The following is a 21,814-nucleotide window of genomic DNA, read 5'->3' as shown; positions in this document are numbered from 1 at the left end:
ACCCCACTCTGCTGCTTCCTCCTTTGTGCAGGCAAATACTTGTATGGTTATGTGGTGAGCGGGGCTGAGGATTGAACTAACCTGGGGGAGGGGCAGGGGCAGGGAGGGGAGGGTTTGGTTTGAGCTGGATCAGTTTGCTGCACAAACATTTGTGCTGGCTCAAAGATGGGGGTGGAAGCAAGCAGTAAGGGGAGCAGGGTGTGTCTTTTTCTTTTGGTGACAGTGACACATTATGCCAGTTTAAAATATATTTGATACTGGCCTAATTCTGTAAGGTTAAGCTGGTACTGCATTGAGAGTTTGAAGACATTGTTCATGGGCATATTTTTCATCTAAGACCCCTTAAACCACAGTCTAATTTCAGTATGTACTTTGAAGGGATTTTGAGGGAAGAGTGTGGCCTTTTGTATAGTAGCTAATTTTTAAAAATATTTCAATTTGGTACCTATTGTTTCATTTAGAGGTACTTAATGGGAAAATTTGCTCCTGCTTGTAACTGCTGTTCATCCATCAAATTACTGCAACAAATTTTTTCATCATGTATATTGAGTTTTTAAGTTTAAAAGACTTAAATAAGAAAAGATAGTGATCAGAGTGTCCACTAAGAAAACTGCAAGATATTTTGCAGTAGTGAGTAGATAAACAAACTGAACAAATCTACAAAAATTGTGAGGCTTCCCTAAGACATACATTATAACTTGAGACAGTTTCTGGGGAGGCAGTCTGTGAATTCTTAAGTAACTGTAATGGTTAGTGGTTTTCAAAATTTGTCTAAGGCTTTCAGCCCATCACTGAAGTTGTACTTAGTGTTTCAAGATATGGATAGGCATTGATTTTTATCTTCCCCCCCCAAATATCTGTGAAAATTGTAGATACTGTGTCCCTCAGCCATTTGTCTCTGCTTCTCTGCCATAGATTACCATGCTAAATGACTCTTTCAAGAGAAGCTGTATGAGGTGTTATGTGCTTTAGGCATAATCAGCAGTTAAATGGACAGTATTAGCTCAACCTGCCTTCAGTGGTCAGTTACTTTGATTAATTTTTCCCAAAGGCACTTAGTGTGCTCTTACATGATTCACTCTGTTTCAAGTCTGAATGGGTGGTAGTCTCTCTTTGCTGGATGGTGGTGAGTAACTCTGGGCAGTAGCTACTGCTGGAAGCGATGACCTCTCTGCAGCCTTTAAGTGACGTTTTCTGTAACAAGTGTAATGGGTCTTATTTTTGTCTGTCGCTGAATAAGATAGTTTTTTAACAAACGTATTTGAGGAGCTGTTGGCTGAAAACTGCTGCCCAGAGATGTGTAATTTAACACAGTGCATGCAGATAATATCTTGATTGTATATAAGCTGTAGAACAGCAGTCCTAATAGACTTTCAGTTTTACGCTCTTAAGCATCATCTTTCCTTGTTGGCCCTTCTGTGTAATCAGTGTTAGATGTGAAGATTCTTTTTGAACTTGAATTGGTAATAAACAGATGTTTGGTGCTTTCTCTTATAAATATGTATGCATATAAATTTGTGTGTCTGTATCATGTATTCTCCAAGTATGGTGTATTTTTCAAAGCTTCCTCTTCACTGCATCTGGTAGGGTGGCAACAATCATGACAGCCAATTGAGTTCACTCTTTATTGAGATCCATCTTCCTGCAGCCATGTGATTCTCCAGAATTTCAGTTTTCCCCTCAAGCTTCAAATGACAACAGGAATTATTATCCCTTGGCTTAAAAAATAGAGCCAATAACTTATTTCTGATGTTTATACAATAAAAAATCATGATTATTGCATGTTTGGGACTGACTATATACATTCTTTTCTAATTAGTGGAAGTGGCATTGTGACTACTGACTGTTTCCTTCTCATGTCTTAGAGTACTTAGATTTCATGTCCTATTTGTTCTTTCTCTAAAATGCTTCCACATCGATATGTGGGTTAGTGAGATGAGAAGCTCCTTGTCACATGAGTGACATATAATCTGTCACTGACTTCTCAGATTCTCCAGGGTAATCCCTAAATTTTTTACCTGAATCTCAGTCAACAAAGTAATACTAGTGTCTGTGTTAGGCAGTATGTTCCTCTGAATTATTGCAAGTGTCAGATTGTTTTGTTGCCTGTCATTGCTATAATACCTGCCTGTACTGGACGGCCACCTTTATTTACTTCAGCTTCCACAGTCAGCCACAGTTACTAGACCTGCCACTTCTTCTCACTGAACTGTGGTGGGGTTTGTTTGTTTGTTTGTTTTGTTTTGTTTTGTTGTTGGTTTGTTTGTTTGATTGGTTTTATTTATTTATTTATTTTTATTTTGGTTTGGTTTTATATAAAAATTCAGGTTCAGTTTTGGATGGTAGAAACACCTCTGTGTTGGTATGTTTTTGAACTAGGATTTAAAAAGATAAACCCAAATGTAGGTTTTAGAATGATCCTTTTTCTTTTCCTTTATTTATGATAAACGTGTATCTTCTGGCAAAGGCACTCAAGTATATCTTGCTATTCAGATTTTTCTTGTACTGTGTCTGTTACTTTGCTGTTGAGGAAAACGTGTATGAAGTATCTATGCTTGTAGCAAAAGCTGTGAACTACAGGGCAGTTGGTGTATCTGAGATAGTGATAATTTTCCTGTACTGTATGGCCAACTCAGGAGAGATTCAGGCACCTCTGTTTTTAGTCTGAAGAACTGTCTTCTTTTCCTTCATAGTGATTTTGGTCCTGGCAGGGTTGAGATGCTACTGCTGTCATTCCCACAGTGGTGACAGTTACTGTAACCCCCTGATCTGTTACTGTGTGCTACTGACTCAAAGGGGAAAAGTTGCTTTAATGTACTGCTTTATCAAGGGTAAAATAAGCTCTCTATCCTATATGCCAGTACCTGGATTCCCGTGTTTCTAGTGTAAGATACAGATCTTGGATCTCTCACGGGAGCTGCAGTTGAAACTAATGTGGTGATATTTTCACTGTTTTCCTGTCGCTGTTGCCAAAGAAGTTAAACTGCATAACAGTTCTTATCTGTGCCAGTTGCTCACCTTGACACAAATGAAACATCTATCTTTCAAGAAGATTTCTTAAACACTTTGCACAGGGATATTGTTTTCTTGTGCCCTAGTATGACACTTGGCACGATATGCAGGTGGGGGCATTCCATTCTTACCATAATTTAGCTGGTAAATGTGACTGTAGTGGTTGTTTAGAATCATAAAATATCATGAGTTGGAAGGAGCCCATTCTGTGAACATTGGAAGGATACTCATCAGCACAATTCTAGATGTATTTCTGAGATTTAACCTTCATTTCATTACTTGCAAGATGTTTGACAGGGTATAGAGTTGACTGGTTTTGCCATGTCTTAGGACGCTGTGACATCTTTTCCCAAATGGAGATGTTGAAGCAGTTGCTTTAAAGGGGAAACTCCCACTATTTTTTTTTGGCCTGCAGAAATGCAAACTTTAGTTCATATATGAACTTGAAGTGAAAAATGAATGATCTAGTGCTGGTGTTTGATCTTGGTAGCAGTGTATCTTATGTTGTGCTTCTCTGAACTGACAGCAGTAGCTTTTTGCTTAGCAGCACAGCAGAGCAAAACAAAGTTGACTGTGCAGCAGTTATCCTTCAGACATGGCTAAATTTTTCAGTCTATTTATGAGTATCAACAAACACTTTGTGCATACTTTTGCCATGCGTTGAATGCTTCTATTTTCCTTTAATTTAGCTTAAAACTAGTAATGGAATTCCTGAGGTTTTGAGAGGAATAGCTCTTGGCAAGCCCAGGGTTTTGAAACCAAAGGCAAATTAAGATACCAAGCAAACACAGGGAGGGCTACTTCTTCATGGAAGTATGTTAAGATTCTTCTGACGTATAAGCATTTGTTGTAGTTTGGGTTTTTTGTTTGTTTTTCTCTTTTAACCTCTTTGAATTACTCCTTTAAAGCACAGTTGTTGTTTTTCTTTTAAGAAAATCTTACTGTAACACAAGGGGACTTTTTTTTCCCCCTTGATGTCACTTAACAGGTTTAGCCTTTTCGGGCAACCATTACAAGTAGAGGGGTGTAATGCTACTTTCTTTCTAGCTGTCTATATTTTTTTGTAATTCAAACACTGATTGAAGCATGTAGTTAGAACACAAATTTTAGTTTAAATAAAATAAGCTCTTGCTTTTAAATCACAACAATAACTGTAATTTAAAGTAGCTGTTACTGTGCATCTGTTCAGGTGGTACAATAATACAATCAAAAATTATTTAGATTTTCAAAGTGTAGTTGGGCTTTTTGTAAAACATATAGCTAAGCTGCTTTAGTTTTGTGGGAATAAGAAGACATATGATGTAGGGAAACTTGCCTGGCTGTCACAAACTTGACCTCTTCTGCCTTTATGGTACTGCTTGCTGCAAGCCTCTTCCCTCTTTTGTACCCTCTTCCCACTAATCCCAAGGGGTGTAGCATTCATAGGAATCTTGCATGCTATCTCCTTTATTTATATTACTGCATTTCTTTCTACAGTTTTATGGCTCTTTATGTGCATTCATTCAACCCTTGCAGTGTTTCTTATTAATATAATAATTTTGAATGTTTCAGAGCTCATTATCTTCCTTCTCAAACTTAACTCATTTACTTGCCATTTGGGATACTGCTGATAGTGGTATAATCTCACCCAGGAAGAGCAGTTGTTTTTGGGAGTAGCCCTCTCTTTTTCCTCTTCTCCTTGAGTCCATGGTCATGTTTTATTCTTGTGCTCCTTCTTCCTTGTCCAAACAACATTTTCAAGACCACATTTTCTTCTTCTGTCTTTGCAAATGAAGCTTCTGTATCTGTCACTTGGAGTACTACAAGTACCTTCTCCCTCTTCTCCTGATATTCTTATCTCTGGAATCTGTTCAAAATAGAGCTGGTACAACATTTCACTACTCTGAGTGCTAGTTTCCTCATCAAGCTGAAGCTAGAGTATTGTCTTTAAATTCAAAGACCCACATTGCATATTTCTGCATCATAGTCTTCTTTTTCCTTGCTACTTTTGGTGCTCAAATCAGTCTTTATTTCTCCCTCCCCTCCCCCTGCCTTTACTTATGCTTCATGTCATATCCTTCACTTTGATTTACAAAACTTTTGAGAATAACTGTATGTCACATGTGTTAATACTACTACAAGAGAAAATTATTGCACCTCTAACTTCTCTTCTTGGGTATTAGAGTATCCTGTTGTCTCTTTGCTTATACAGATGAATTACATTTTTATCTAACCAAGCTGACAGGGATGCTTGTTACTTTTGCATCTTTTCTTATAGATATCTGTGAAATGTACGTTGCTGTATATCTTTGAAATCTGGTTCACTTTTCTGGTGACTATACATTGTAAAGAGCACCAGTAGTGTGCTTTAAAGGCTATTGTGTGAGTACCCTGTCAGATTTTGTGGATTTTTATTATCCTGTGTGATTTCAGTTAGTAAATATTTTTTTCTGCACTTGGCAGGTTTCTTTGGTGAGGCAAATAAGATGCAATCTGAAACTTTTATTGAAATTATATACAAATTGAATTTAAACTGGCAGTCAAAGTAAGTGCCATGTCCTATGCTTGACTTATTGCAGAAATAAGCTAATATTAACAGAGGTAATATTTTTTTCTTAATAAGGAAAGCCAAGTGACTCAAATAATTCTTTTTGTGTCTCGTGAAACTTTGGGTCACAAGGTTTTTGTGGCTTGTGTTTTGGATTTTGTTTGTGATTTTTGGGGGGGGGGTATTTTGGAGAAAGTTAAACTTTTGTGGCTCCTTATTATGTGAATGTTTTTGGCTGGTAATACAGTGGAGAAGTAAACCAGAAATAATTGCTAAAATAAGAAGTTTTAACATATAGATTGCTGTACCTGTCTTAGAAGTGTTTTAGGATAGTATAGTTAAGTCATCGTGAATCTCTCCTGCATCATGGCAGCTGCCTTGTGCTTCCTTCTCTTAAAATCTACTGAGTAGACTTTCATGCCTTGAAATTGAGAATGCAGTGTATGTGTTACTCATCAGTCTGTATTGCCATAAATGTAAAAGGAGTAGGGCAGTGGTAGTTAGTGTTAGTTCTCTCAAGTGTACCCATATTAATGCTAAAGGAAACTGGATGTCTATGTAGTATCTGTCTGCCTGCCTATACAGTATCTGTGCAGCTAGACTGGAGATAGTCTTAAATTCTTAAATAATTGCCCTCTAAGGTTCCTAAAAACATTTACTTGGCAAATGTTTGGATGCTCTGTGTGAACGTGAATGCCTGCTTTCTTATTTTTCTGATAGCTGCCTCTTTCTTCATTTGCTGTACAAGTTTTAGGTGATGGTATTCAGTTCCTGAGAGAGCTTCCTCTGCATTTGCAGTTTTGCTAGGAAGGATACCATTATGGTAATCTTATTTATTAAAAGGCATTTAGTTCAGACTTTTTAGATCTGAAACAGTAATGAACAAGCTAATATTAAATACAGTATGATCCAATAAATTGTTTTCTAAACTTTGTGGTATTTGTTTAGTATTAATATAACAACAGTGTTGTGCCTATATTTAGAGAAATCCTGACTGATTCATACCAGTTGATCAGTCCTGCAACTGCAGAGAGTGCTCCATTCCTAAAAATTGCTGGACTAGAAAAGAATGTGTACAGGAACGGAAAAAGGGAAGGTGCTACACAGACCTCAGACAGACTATTTTAGTTTTTCATATTTTCTTCCCTCCTCCTTTTTTTGGGTAGAGGGGTAGGTGGGTAAACCTTTCTTATACAGTGCTTACATCCTCGCTCCCTAAGTTCCAGAACTGCTTCTGATAACAGAGGTGGGCAGAGCATTTCCATGTTGTCCTGTGGCTCTTTAGTTCTAGAAGAATGTGTGTTTTGTCTCAGAGGTACAACATATACCAGAAACTTAGATAAGCTTCTAGTTTCTGTAGGACTCTCTGGGTGTAAGTGTACATTATGACTGTTATTTTAAGATACTTCTGACCACTTAGGGTCTTGAAATATTTCTACCAGTAAAGGGCAACAAAGTTCCCTTCAAATTCTAAAGTTCAAGTTATTTGTCTTGGATTTTCTCTGCCTACAGTGTTATGTGGATCATCTGACCTTCACAAATGTGTTTTCTTTTACTATGACTTCAGTCCATAAGTGCAAATACATTTGTTTAATAAATCTTTCTTTCTGCCTCAGAGTTCTTTATTCTGAACTAGTCCCATAGAGCACAACTTCATGTATATCTGCTAAATTTAAATTTACTCTTCTTGAAGAGTTTGTATCTCTTATGTCAGCTGTAATATAGAATTTTATTTGTTAAATGGATGTAAATAATGGTAAATTGTATGGTTTTAAAACAGTTTCCTATCAAAGTAAAAACTTGTTTAACATTGTCAGTAGTCTGAAATTAAAACTACCTTTCTGAATGTTTGATTATACCAGTACTATATCAGTTTAGCATTTTTCTATGAATTCTTCATGTTAAAATTCTTCATGTAAAATAAATCCATAATGCTTATTTATACTTAAACCTGTCCCCTAACCTGTTTTGCCCTTCCCAAGGACATAAGCACCTCTGATTTATGCTGGGGCTCAGCCTAAGGCAAGCTGTGAGTGTTGGTGTCAAGGCTGAAATATTTAAGTGTTATGGTTCACAGGTACAAGCGTGTAAAAAATCATTTGGCAAGGAGTTTTATGTTCACATCTCACCTCTGATAGCTTCCTATACTTTTATCTATTGGTAAGTAAATTGCAGCACAGTTTTGAGCAGCTCTTTATTTATTTAGATCCTGATTCATGTAAGATATTGCTTAGTGTTTTGGCTTCTCATTGAACTAGAGGTGACAAAATTTAGTGACACATGTGGGAAGAATAAGGTTCAACTTAAGCATATGCTGGTCAGTTTGGAATTTACTGGTTAGAAGCTCTCCTTAGGAAGGATGATTTCTTTGTAGTTTGGAGTAGGAGGATGTTTGGAGTAGGAAGATACCTGAAGAGAAGGAAACTGGTTCAGCTGAGGTGTTGAGGACAGACTGAAGTACCTAATGATAAGTAGTGTACTCTGATGACTACTGTGGGATACTTTATGTTAGTAAGTAGAGTGATATTAATCAGTTGTTGTGTGATATGTCAAACTGCTTTGGTTATAAAATGACTGGTTGCAGTTGTACTATTTGATTGACGCTAGTGCTGACTTCTGAAGTGAGCAGTGCATTAAGGAGGGTGTACTGGATGCTTATCAAGTGTCCTATCATACATGTATTAGTGAGGCTTTAAAGGAGTTAGACTTTAAATTTTTTCTGTGTCAAATATTATTTCTCAAGTGTGTTATACCAGGGAAATGTAGCTTCAGAAAACTGTCTATGTTCTTGACTTCAAACCAAACAAGGAAGTATCAAAGAAGAGTGACTGTGTGATGGAATAATAAAGTCTAGCAGTGGTGAACAGTGAAGTGTTTTACGTAGTAGTTCGAATAGTAAATATTGTGGGCTGACTGTGATTGTGAGAGATCTTAGTTTGCATTCATTGTGAAGACTTTCTATGAATTAATTCCAATACCAAACACAATTTCAGTTAAGTCACATCACTGATTACCTTTCGGTATGAATGGACTGTTTTGAGGTGGGGAGTTGTAGGAAATTTTGTTACTACATAGCATGTAAAACTAGAAAGAATAAGGGAGTGTTGTCTTTGAAATACAAGTCTAGGGTTGCGAATAAAATGAACTAAAATTAGCGTACCTATACAAATTTGTTTTATCCGGTTTGGCCATAGCTCAGTGAATATAATAGACAAAAATGTATTGCCTCAGCAGCCAAGAATTAATGCAATTTAGATTGAAAAATGTAAAAATTATACCACTGGGGATAAGTGATTCACGTTGCTGCTGTGTGGGGCTGCGAGAATGGGCAAAGTTAACATGCTCATGATCCTGTTTGAAGTAGGCTGGTGTGATAGGGCTGCCTGCAGAAGTTGCTGTCTCTTCTGCAATAGAATTAGTTTTAGGCTGCAGCACTAGGCAGGTTTCAGAATTTGACAGCAGCCCTTCTTGCAGCATACCACAGGCTTTTAGTTGCTGGCACAGCAGAAGCAAGGGATGAATATAATGTTGCTGTGGTTCTATCATGTATTATTTAAGTTTTCTAACTGCTTGTTTTCCCTTCTGCACTACAGTTCGCTTCCCTCTCACTTGTGATGTTATAGATATATATAGGTTGACTAAATATAGGTCAGTTGAAAGTCCTTTCTTCTTCCCAAGGAAAGTAACATCAGCAGATGCACTTCTCATGGTTTTATTGCTTCTCTGATTATTTTCCAGAATACTTGTTAAGCAGTATTGACCTCTTAACTAAACCCAACAATTTTCTTCTACTGTAATTTAGGGAGTAATGTACAGAAATTGATCTGCATATTCAGATAGTCTATATAAGTGGGTTGAAATTTATGAAGGAGCATAGGGATGTTGGGTTAATAATATTTTGAATGTTTGGAGTTAAATAATTTACTTGGAGTTGTACAGCAGTATCAAAGCACGTATGTTTAGAAACACACTAATAAGTTGCTTATTTTAATGATCAGCTATAAGAGAGAATACATCCAATTCTGATGTAGAACTGGACCTGTGGAAATGCAGTGTTTCACATAGTTGAGCAGCCTAGAGGTTGGTGGAGTTAAACAGAAGTTTAGGAGCTGGGCAACATAAGATAAGGCAGTGGATGAACATAGGGAATTGAGTGGGAACTGATAAAGAAAGAGCAAGAAGATTGATTTTTGGGAATATTTTGAATTTTGACTTACTTTATCCTAATATTGCCTATTACATATAGAATTTGAATTACGTTGTTTTACTGTATTAACATTAGCTAATTATCATGTTTCTTAGTTCTAAATTACTTTCAAAATACCCCCAGAATTGTTAGGCATGGATAAGTGTTTCTGTGCTTTTGGGTGTCTTCCAGTGTATACGGAGGGGTTGCAGTAAGTGGATAGCATGTCTGGGATAAAGTGCACTGTAAGTAGCATAATGATTATTTCACACTGCTTCTGTAACTGCATCTAAACTTTCTTTAGTTTCTTTCTGTTTCTGTTCTAGAAAATAATGAAACTTTTGCAGATTTTGTTGCTGGATTGCAATTTCTGTAACGTACTCTTTGTGACTAATTCAATTATTGGTAGATGTAATGTGTTGCTTTGACAGAAACTTGTATTTTGTTTACTTGTACTGTGCGAGACACACCATTTTCATTTGCTTTTGAGTTTTATTTTAGCTGCAGAACTACAGAGAGAAAGAATAGGAGTCATGGTTTATCTTGGATATCCAAACTTGCTTTGGAACATTATTGCCAAAGGCGATTATGCTTAGTGATTATTATATTTATGAAGTCGTTGTGTTTTCTCAAACCACAATTCTTGTAAAAGAATAATTATGTTAAAGCTTGGGCTATTCTTTGCAAATTCTGTGCCAGCGCCAAAATATTTTCAGACAATATGTAGTTATCATTTCAAAGATATCCTTTTAACTTGAAATACTAAGTAGCGTAGTAAGTTTTTAAAACATAATATTCAGTAAACTAGGACAGTAGTAAGTTTAAAGTTAAAGTAAGTCACTTATCTTGCACTGCCATCAGGAATCAGATCTGAAATGTGCTACTTAATATTAAGGCTTAAAGTTTATGTTCTCAATTAATTTTATGCTATTGATCTTTTGCAGAGGGAAGGACACAAATCTTGCCATTTGTAGCTATCGTTGCTGAACACTTTAGTGGTCGTGTTGAGCAAATCACAAACTTCTAAAGCTTTCATACTATGTTTATGTAATTTAATACTGAGTTGGATAATGCTTGAGGTGGACTGTGTAAGGGTTTTGATATCTGTAATTGATTTTTTGAAAAATAATACAAATTACTTCCACCAGTCAGCGGTAATAGCTTAACTGTCAGGAGCTTAATTTTAATTTGCACACTGAAGTGAAGTTCTGTGTTCTTATTTTAAAGAAAATTCAAAATTAAATGGACTTCTTTAAAAAACAAAATCTCTACTGGTCAAATGGTCACTAATTCTGTTCCTAAACATTTAGAAACTTTTGAAGCTGTATTTGTGCAGAATTTTTGACACACTGCAGGGTAAATGGAAGTTAGAAATAACGCTGGTAGAAGTTGTAGAGTACTAACAAGCTGCTTGAATAAGTGTAGATTTAATAAGCCTTATCAATATTATTCTTGATGTTGCAACTGAAATACTGTGCTTCGTATGTATGTAATTCTTTTCCCAGCTTTTAAACAGATTTCATTATTTTCTTGAAATTACACTTTTCACACATAACTATAGCTTTAGATGAACTTAGCTTTGCATGAAGTATGTTGAAAGAAAGTTTTCAGAAGCTACAGACTGGTTTCTTTTCCCTTAGGTATTCTGTAGGGTTCTGTAGAAGTGACACACAGGTGATTTATTTTAGCAGATTTTTGTAGTATCTTCTTATATTATAATGAAGCTGTATTTATGACCACTTTAAAATGGTTGAAGTATGACCTACTGCAAAAAAAGAAGAGTAAGATTTCTCCATAGGTGTCATGATCCAGCCTTCCTTTTGTTGGCACAAGTCATAGTGTGGTCGTCGGATCTGCAAGATCAGTGCAGTAGTTTGGATTGAAGCTTGTCTGGCTAATTAGAACATAGGCAGGGCAGGAAAGACCATGTCTTTCACCTGCAGTCACCTTTAGATCAGCTGAAGATAACACAAAGTAGGATTTTGAGGAAGAAAAGCAGTTAATTTAAAATGTCCCACCTCACAGTGACTCTTTAATTTACAAAAGGAAAACTTCACACTGCTCTATAACCATGCACCGATTTTCTATACATGGGAGGAAACAATATGTCCTTTTTATAAGTTGAATTTGTATTATCTCGGAAACACAGGCTTGGTTTTGAAAAAGGTGGGGGGTTTGTTATCTTTAACTCCTATTATGTCAATTCTAACAGACACAATTCTAGTAGAGAAAATTTAAAAATTTTAAAGAATTATTTATTTTTTTACATTTTTGAGCTATAAAGAAGAACAAATTGAGTGGGAACAGGTATGTAAATATTAGTAGTGAGTCATTTGCACTTCTCTGTGATTTCACAACAGTAGTAAGAAATTATTTTAGTTTGGGCTTTCTTTGGGGGAAGCAAGCAGGAGTTGGCAGTTTAAAAGTTTATGGAGTAGCCCAATATTTAATCCTTAGTGAGTTACACAACTATTTTGCTTACCAATATTCAGTGTTTTGGTGTTTTTTTTTTTTTAAAGATGCACAGTCATCTTAGTTACTCCCTTTATGTAGCTAATATCAGATGCTCTGGTTGAAGTACACAGATACTTCTCATAATGAAAATTATATATGAATAGAATAAAACTGAATTTCTTCTGTATATGGGATTTTTTTCACATTCTTCTCCCCATTCATTCCTGGATCACATGTACCTAAATATGGCTACTTGGACGCAATTAATGTCATGTGTTTTTTAAAAAAAATGTGTAAGAGAAACTCAAAACTTTTGAAAGTTTAGCTTTAATCTTGAGTCTAAGGTTAAAAGAGCTTTCACAGTTCCAACTGTTTTGAAGGCTGTCTGCCTGTAGTAACATTAATCTTTGACATAAAACATGGCCCTTATTAACATGAGCATCTGCTTATAAGAGTGGAAAAAGTGCCATTTTCTTTTAATCTTAGTATTTCCTTTTCACTATAAATACTTTTTGCTACCTACAAAGTAATTGAGCTTTTGGTTACATTCTGCCTAGATTAGTAGTGTTCCTTTGACATGCAGATTAAATTAAAATGCAAAATTATTTGGGATTTCTCCTCACTGTTAAATTCAGAATGATGGGAAGATTACAACATGAAACTGAAATTCTTAATGTTAACTTCTAGCTTTACTGATTGTGAGGGGTGTTCTTAGACAGCTGTTCGCAGGACTTCTTTTCTCTGTTCTTCAAAGAAACATTGTTATCTATCCCCATTGCATGAAGACAACAGAAACCCCAGGTTTCTGGAGTTGCACTGAATCAGTAGGAAGCTGGTGATGTTAATTAGATATTATTAACAGCATCTATTTGTCATTTCATACTAGTGTCTTTTTCTGGATAGACTAAGCAAGAACAAAATACTTCAGTATTTTGAATTTGAAAGTGTTAGTTTCTGATAATAGAAGATGTGGCTTTTAGGGAATAACTTGGAAAATACATTTACATTTTAATGGCATTCTTTAATGGTTTTTATTGTGTATATATGTAAATTTCTATGGGAAAACGTGCACAGAGTATGATACACATGCCTGTGCTATTGTTAATTTGTTTGGCTGTTTTTAGTGGTAGTTTGAAGGGACTGTTTGTTAAGTCATTGTGAAATGATAATCTTTGTGTTAGTTCTCACAGATCTGGTACAACTTTTTGAGAATCTCTGTTTATTTTTGCAGGTAGGAGGATTTATCTAACTAGCATAGCCAGCAATAGCAGCTGTGAGATGGAGGCACAAGCAGGCACTTGGTGCCTTGGAGTTTCTGGAAAGTTCAAAGAGAGAGGCTATTCCTTTTTATGAAGTGAAGACCAACAACCTATTTCAGAGTTAGTGGAGCAAATGCTGAATTTGTGTGTGGTGAGACCACATGTCAAATCTGTCCTGCTTAAAACCAGTCACACTGGGAAACTGCAGGTTCTAGTATGTAGTAAAGCTTTGGAAAAGAGAAACTACATGCTCATGAACTCTCTGTGTCTGTATTATCACGCCAATGGGTACAAATGATCATGTCCTTCTGCCAGTTTATTGTGTAGCTTTGGTAAAGATTGAACTTTTTGCATTAGAGACAGTTAACTTGGATAATTCTGGTTTTTTTGGGACTAGGTAAGTAATGGGAGTTTCAATGCAAATGAGCAAAGTTCTTTGAACGAGTCAAGCATACTTGTCAATGTGTATACATGCCACTATCCAAAATTACAAGTTTGTTGGGCCACTTGGGCAGATTGATGAGAATTTTTGTGCATTTGGTAGAAATAAGTCTTATCATCCTAATGACTGTTTATTCATTAAAGGTCTCAGTGGTTATTTACAGTGTAATCCATAGTGATTAGTGTTCAACTTCATTTGCCATGCAGTAAGTTTTTTGAAATGCTTGATAGATACATGTTCTCTTGACCCATCTTCTTTCTTTGCCACACAAACTTTCCCTTTTGCATAGTCTTCAGACGGTAAGGGAATGGTGAGAGACTTTTCGGTAAGGGAATGGTGAGAGGCTTTTCGACCAGGTACTTCATTTGCCTTTGTATGAGCAAAGCTCTAAGAACAGTTACAGAAGATATTTTAATCTCACATGATTAAGGGTCCTATATATGGACCTTTGGACTTGCTAGTTGTGTTAACTCTTAGGAATACAGATTCAGTAGAAAAAGTAAACTGCTTCTGGTACAGCATGTCTTGAGGATGTCTTTATTTTGAAGTCTTCCACCGTTATTTTTTCTTTCCTTGTCTCTTGAACTGTTGCAGAGAAAAGTTTTAAACGTAAAAATAAAAAAGTGGATTTGTCAGCACTGTGCTGATTGTAAGTAAAGTATAGCTGGACTTTCTTAGGAAGCTTTGTCTAAGTCATGTTGACTGACACACTGTACCTGTTCCCCTTTCCAGGCCTGTACCCATCAGATGTATATTTGGTGCCTTTACAGTTTAGGGTTTGAAGGGTTATAAGCAGTACAATACCAAGTAATACCTTTGTAAGTGTAAAAATGCACATAAAAAACCTTCACAACTTGTACTTGAATTAAGGGTGAGGTGCAAGGCACTTCAATTGTATGATAAGCATAACAGTGTTTTGACATTGCTGAAATAAGTCTGCTAATTGCCAGTTCTTGGACAGAGAATATTTTCATTGCACAGGAACAGACAAAAGCAGCAAGATAACTGTGCCCAAAAATGGGGATACTAGTTTAGACTGGTAGAGGTATTCCTGCCAAGGAATTGTGGCTGGACTTAAGAGTTTTCATGTCTGTTACAGTGTGTGTAATGGTCAGCTGAAATTACATCTCTTGTGGTACCTGCAGTATAAATATTAGGGCATGTATTATCAACTGTTCTTTATAGATTGTAGTTTAAATGGATAAGATAGGCATGCAAAAAAAAAAAAAGGATACTACTTAAGTGACTGTAGTTTGACAGCAATGGTGGTAGCATGTTCCTGGATATGAGCTTGGAATGAGCTGAACAAAGAAAACGGAATAAGAGGCAGATAACTGAGATGAGGTGTGATGCAAGGAAGTGAGGTGGTGACTGTAACAGAAAGAAAACATTGCCAACATAGGAAACACAGTCAGTGAGCTGTACAGAGATTCTTCCCAGGGTCCTGGAAACCAAAGGTCATGGCCTTACCTGCCTCTGGTCCTGACCCCAGGGGTACTTGTCTGGCTTTGTCTGATTGGCTGTCTCCACTGGACAGAATAATTGCCAGTGAGGTGATTGTTACTGATCACTCTACTGATTAACTTAACCCAAAATTGGTACAAAAGGGTCAGTTGATATTTTCAGGGTATCTCTCAGCAGAGGTCTCTGTGGTGGGAGATGGAACACTCTAAGAAAGATGGGAAAAAGTAATTAAGGTAGACAGAAAAGGAAGGAACACTGTGTTTGGTAATCATGCTTTACAAATCAGTTGGCATATAAAATTGTTTCTGAACTGTGTGCTTCTGGAAAACCTCCTCTTAAACAGTACAGTGAGGTTTTTCTCCTTTATTGAATAGGTGAAAGTCATTATCAAAGGTTCTGGATTGAAAGTACCAGTTACATTAATGAAACCTTAAAGTTTACAGTTCAGACTTTGTAGCTTCATTACATAGCAAACATTTTGATTTTTCCATCCAAAGATCCACATACTTTCAAACCATTTCTGTTCATTGGTGTTATTTCCATGGTTTTGTTTTTTAAGATACTCAATAATCACTTCTGTAATTTATGTCAGTCTTGTATGTAATGTGGTGATATGCTAAAATGTAGTCCTTGTCAGCAATATATTTTAACACCAAGTTCAAAGGGAGTTTTTATTCTGAAACTGCTTTTGAGAATCTTCAAATATTGTAGAAGGGTGTTGTTTATTCTTAGTCGTAAGTTGCTTAAGGCTAGCATGGATGAACCTAGCCTGATTCCTTTGTGTTCTGATAAGATACTACGTCTCACCCATTTATTGCAAGCAGTTAACTTTCTACCAGAAAGTTTTCTGACCTTGATTTTGAAGCTCTTCAAGACATCAAAGCTCCACCAGTATTCTTGTCAGCTTATTACAGACATTAATTGCCATGTGTTTATTCTATGCTTAATTATTTGGTGGTTTTTGCACTTAATGGTTTTTAAAAGCTTTTTTTTTTAATTCTCAAAGGTTCTATCAAGTTATCTCATCTTGAAGTGTAAATTTTTTTTTTCCATTTGACCAATGACTTTTTCAGTGTAAATATTTACCACTTGAACTTCTAAACCTAGAATTTACTTGCTTAGGATAAAACAACTCTGGTATTTGGCAGTATTCCACATCTCTCATATAGAAGAGAGCACCTCAAAAACCATTCTTCACAGAATAAAACACAGAGGTCTCGGATGGCATGGTGTCCAGAAGAAATTACTTTTAAATAGCTATATTTTTTTTATGACAACTAGTAAAAAACAGTCCTCTCTGTGGACAATGCTGATTCCAGTTAGGTGATTTAGAATTTTTATATATAATTTCTCTGAGTTTTCCTGAGCCACTGAATTGTGTTGTAGGAAGTGAGAAGATCTTGTAACTACTTTATAGGAGTTTGAATATTAACAGTGGTAACAAGCAATTTCCCTTACTTCAAAAAAACCTGTTAAAATGTGTAGTTCACAGCAGAAATACTGAAAAGCTGGAGTAGAGTAACATGACAAAGGAAATCAGTATATTAGATATTTTACTGCTTTGAGTTTTCTCCTAGAGAGTAAAAGGGCTCAGTCAGTCAGTTATCTATTGCAATTGTTTTTTCAACTTGCAGTCATCTGTACTTGAAGTCTAGTTTAAGATCCTGAATCGTGTATGAATACTAAATTTAAAATACAAATTTAGTTCTTGGAATTGAGCGAATTAGAACAGATTTTTGTTTTCTTTCCATTCTTGACTAAGTAAGTGCCAGCAAGCTTTATGGGCTTGTTGTTTAAATGGGTTTTGTGCCAAATCATGTTACGTGTCGTGTTTCTAAAGTTTAAATGGCGCTGGTTTGCTAGGGATGGCAGAGTTTTGACCCCCCCCAATCATTTACAAATGATTGGGTTTTGTATCTTTTTTGGGTAGATTTCTAATACTCTGAAGCAGCAAATTGGCTGATTGAACTATGTAATAAATTATCTGTTCCCTCCTTGAAAATTGCTGTTGTATTGAGGTGGTATGCATTTTGCTTGTTGTAACTGCTTTAAAATTAAGCTGCAAGCCCCATGGATGGGTCAGAATCATAACTTTTAAAATGATTTTGTTAAAAAGAACCTGCCCAAATCTGTCCTTTTTTTTCAGGTTTTCAGTGATTTTTCTTTGATAGTAAGGTGTGACTGATTATTTAACTGCAACAGTTAAGTTGCAGAGTAACTACTAAAAAGAGTAACTACTGTGGGCATAGTTGCAAAGACCATTTCTCTTTTTGGTGCTGTTGGTATAAAAACAGTGCCACTCCCTTACTTGGTTCAGGTGTTCATGTGATGAACCTGATCAGGAAGCTGGTCCAGATTAAAAAATAGCTGAGCAAAGAAAAGAATGATTATTTTTAACCCAGATCTATTAGGAGTGGCATACTGATGTTTGGAAATAATGGGTAACTGAAGAACCATTTTTAGAAAGTGAAACCTGAGATAGCCAAAATTCTGGTGGGTATGGAATTTTCTTATTAGTTTTTGTTTGTATTTTATTTCTCAGTTGCAACAAATTGTATTTTACATACATTTAGATAGAGACAGATGGAGGAGGAAGATAAGTCAGTTTATCTCTGGTCAGGTTGACCTAAGGAAGCTGTGATCTGGGTATGGCTTGAACTCCCATCTGAGCCAAGCATGCAGCCAGCAGTCCTGCTCCCTCCTGCACATCCCTGCCTTCTCCTCATTGTGCCATCTCTCTCAATTAGGGCAGCAGAAAGGCAGCTCAGGAAGCTAAACTGGTTGAAATGTAACCTTCCAAATATATATTTTCTACTGGCCTTGCTCCTTGAGGCAGCTCACTGTGGAGACTGATGGAAGCCAGAGCTCACCTGCGGCCCGGAGCGGCCGAAAGCCCATCGCTGTAGGTCTGACTTTTGTCATTGTGTAGCCTCCAAACACCAGGAGTGTGACCTCCTGAAAGGGAGCTGCATATATTTCTAATCAGCCCTGCTGCCCTTCTGCTCCTGTTGTATGCACTGCCCGCCTGTCCCTCCACACTGCTGCTGCATTACCCCTGCCTGGTTTAGTCAATCACCTCTCCCCTCTGCTCTCCTGGCACCCTTGCAGTTCTCCATTGCCTCCTGCAAAGTGCTGCTTGAACTGCAGGGGAGAGTAGGAGAGATGGGAAGGTGTCTCAGTTTGAGACAATTTGCAGGGGTGGTGACCTCAGGCAGAAGTCTTCTCCCTCAGATTCAATACCCTTAGTTTCTCCAAGAGAGAGAGACCAAGTACACCTGGATATAAATGGAAAAATAACTCTTTACCAAGAAGAAATGCTAATAACAATACTGATAAAACTGAGTTAAACCAAGTGATGAGGAGAAACTTCCCAAGGACCAAATAAGAGATGGTGGCTGGCCTACCCCACCTGGAAAAAACACATGTGACCACAGGACAGAGACAAGGTGGCCACCCCTCCATGTGGTTCTCTTCCCCCACACCTGGAAAACCTGGCAGGAATGGTTGGAGAGTCAGTGCTGGCAGGAAACGGTGGAAAGCTGGGATTTGATACCAGCAGATGCTGGAGTGAGGCTGTGATACTGGTACAGGCAGCCAGAGCAGGCAACTGGAAGGACCCGAAAGACACTCTCTGGATCCAGCAACGAGACTTGGTTGTTGCAATTTCTATGTTCCTTGGTTGAAGTGGTGGTTGCAGTCTGCACCCATCGAGGAGGTGGTGGAAGCCGTGTGTGATGAGGAAGGTCCTGTGTGGTGAGGGAAGAAACCCCATGGTGGGTGAAGTCCAAGTGTGGTCTTTTATTGGGCTTAGGCTATGTGGGAATGCCCGCAGTACCTTTTCTGGGGTGGGAGGTTCTGCACTGGATGATGTAATACTGGATCACGGGATATTTTGTGAGTCTTTGACATCTTCTAAGATGTTACAGCTACCAGTTATGTCAGCACAGGTGGATCCATTATGGCCAACATCAGAGATTAATAACTTCAGCCTGTGTGCAAATTGTCCTGATGCTTCCCCGGAGGGCAGTTACCACAGCTGAGTCATTTGTGTAAAAACAAAGAAACACTATCCAGACTAGCAGGAATTTGCCTCTCTCCTTTCTTGTTCAACACCCAGCTTGTAGCCTGAGGTGGCAGGTGTGAATGCCTTTAGCACCTGAGTGGTTACTTTGCATGTGGTCAGCTTGCACATTGATTGTCTGAGTCACCAGCATTCCAATCTTTCACACTTATGGATCCATTCTTGTCCTAGGATAATAATACCACCCTTATCTCAAGTTCCCCTCACAGTCCAAATTAGTAGGCATATTTGGAGAAAAGAAAAAGGAAAGGCTGGATACCAGAATTTTTGTGTAACCCCAGACAGAGGGTGAAATGAGCCTTGAGCTTGTGGACTACAGTTCAAGGAAAGCTGTTTTAGGAGTTGCAGTGGCTGACTTATGAATAGGGACTCTTCATAAATGAGACAACTTGTCTGCTTTAGCCAATAAAACAGTTAATGTCAAGAATACTTCGGTTGGCAACTCACATGGAGGTCTGCAGGGCTTTCAGAGCATCATTAGTGCATTTGTTTTGGTTTCTTGTTTCCAAGGCCTTTTTGAAGTTTAATAATAAAAAATATAACAGAAGAGCTACTGTTTGTACCTTATAAGCTAATGTACTCTACCAAGTGGTACTACTTCACCATCCATTATATAGCACAGCTGGCACAGAGTATTGAGAGTGTGATCTGCTTTGGTAGTGTTATTGATGAAAGAGAGTATGAAATAAATCTGAAGAATTAATGTAGTATACTATAGGAATACACATGCTGGTATATAAAAAAAAGCAAATGGTGTATCCGTGGAGGGTAAATTTTGGAGGCTTTAGTCCCAAATAAAGACAAGACCCTGCTTTGGAATTGATACCATTTTCAAAGACTAAGGATGCCTTAGAATTTTTAATATTTGTAGCAAATATGGAGTTTTAGTATGGCTGTAAAGTGTCTCACACTTTATAATAGCAGTTGACAGTTACCAAACCTGTTTTCACGCTTCATTTCGAATGGGTGCTGCTTTGACATAGTCATGGCTTGTAATGGTAGGAAAGTTTTGACATCTTCAGCAGTCTTTAGAATTAATACTTTATGAGAGAAAGTAGGCATTCAATATAGCCATCAGGTGCTAACAAAATGGACAGGCAAAGACAAGCTTGTTCGTGCTAGCTATAAAACAAATCAGCTTGTCTTCCATATGCAAAAATGTTTGGAGTTTTAGTGTGGTATTTTAAACTGCATCAACCTCATTAGTATCTTGAGGTTGCAGAAGTTTGCAGCACATTCACTCACAAAATAATACAGAAACATATGGCCATTGTGAACTCATATTTAGAGATTACCACTGAATGCAGTTTGTAGAGAAACAAAACATCTATATGGAGGTTTTGAGGGGTACAGTGTTTCAGGTGCTATTTGACAGTGTGCAGTGCTGGGAATTCTTCATAATCAAGGAGAAGAGGAGGTGCGTGAGGTTTGTCTGGAGCTGAAACTTAAGGCTACTGTCCCTGCACCAGGAAAGTTCAGTGCACTTCTTAGGCCTTTCATTTAGGATTTTTTTTTAAGCTGAGTTGTGTCATTCTTGCTCATTCAGAGTCTTCATATGTACTAATGAACTGAGATCTCGGAAATGATTGCTGTGTGAGAGCATGTGCTGCATGTATTCAGATGTCATAGTTGTTGATTAGAAAACATGCATGTGTTATCAAAATGAGAATCCAAAAAGATAATAAGGGATAATTTCAGTTCAATAAGGTTAGTATGATTTTTCTGTGAAGTTGAAGGGTACCAGTACTTTTAAATGTCATGTGACACATGTTTAATCCTGAAAACCTTGCACAGAAATTATTTTCCGAAGGACATCTTCACTGTACAAACAGTCTTTCAAACTAAAAATTTGAAATAGTAAAATGCCCGAAGAATAAGCTTTCAGTAATGTCTTGCAAAGAGTTAAGTCTTACAAAAAGAAAACTTAAAATCAGATTCCCCCCCCCTCACCCCCACCATTTCAATCTCAGGAGGAGCAACTGTTAATTGTCTGTTGTACTCATTTATTCAGTATGTTTTAAATATGTGTCAATACTCTGTTTTGAATATCCACCAACAGGAAAAGGAGCAATATGTACAGTATGATGCAACCTCAGTGCTGTCCTTATGTTAGGCTGCAGGCTCTTCCAGTGGCATGTGTTCTGATCAGAGAACAGGCCTTACTGCTGGGATGGGTGTTGTGGGAATGGTGCTCTTCCTTATCAGGACAAACTAAGCTTTAATCTTTGTTTTGCTCCTTGTTCTGCTGTGTAGACACTGATATACACATGCACACACTAACACCCACGTTTCCATTTATATATGTTCTTCTAATACTACTTTTACAGCTCTTTAAAGTACTAGGAAGAGAGTTATACAAAGTGGACAATTCATTATGGTTTCTAGAGAA

The 21,814-nt window shown here is 37.2% G+C and overlaps 1 protein-coding gene across 3 annotated transcripts in view; it reads left to right on the top strand.

Annotated features, from left to right (window-relative positions):
* The window catches only part of FRS2 (fibroblast growth factor receptor substrate 2), a 53,003-nt gene that overhangs the window by 3,851 nt on the left and 27,338 nt on the right, over positions 1–21,814 (top strand). Inside the window, exon 1 of one of the 3 annotated variants that reach the window (XM_027655140.1) lies at positions 19,037–19,117. The exons of the other annotated variants lie outside the window; for them this stretch is intronic. The gene's annotated coding sequence lies outside the window, so the exon portion shown is untranslated. Of the gene's footprint in view, positions 1–19,036; positions 19,118–21,814 lie in introns of those variants that run through there. 3 annotated transcript variants of the gene reach the window in all.

Source organism: Corapipo altera, unplaced genomic scaffold, assembly GCF_003945725.1.
Source record: "Corapipo altera isolate COAL_440 unplaced genomic scaffold, ASM394572v1 1, whole genome shotgun sequence".
NCBI classification, from domain to species: Eukaryota; Metazoa; Chordata; class Aves; order Passeriformes; family Pipridae; genus Corapipo; species Corapipo altera.
This window is presented reverse-complemented; position numbering and strand designations above follow the sequence as displayed.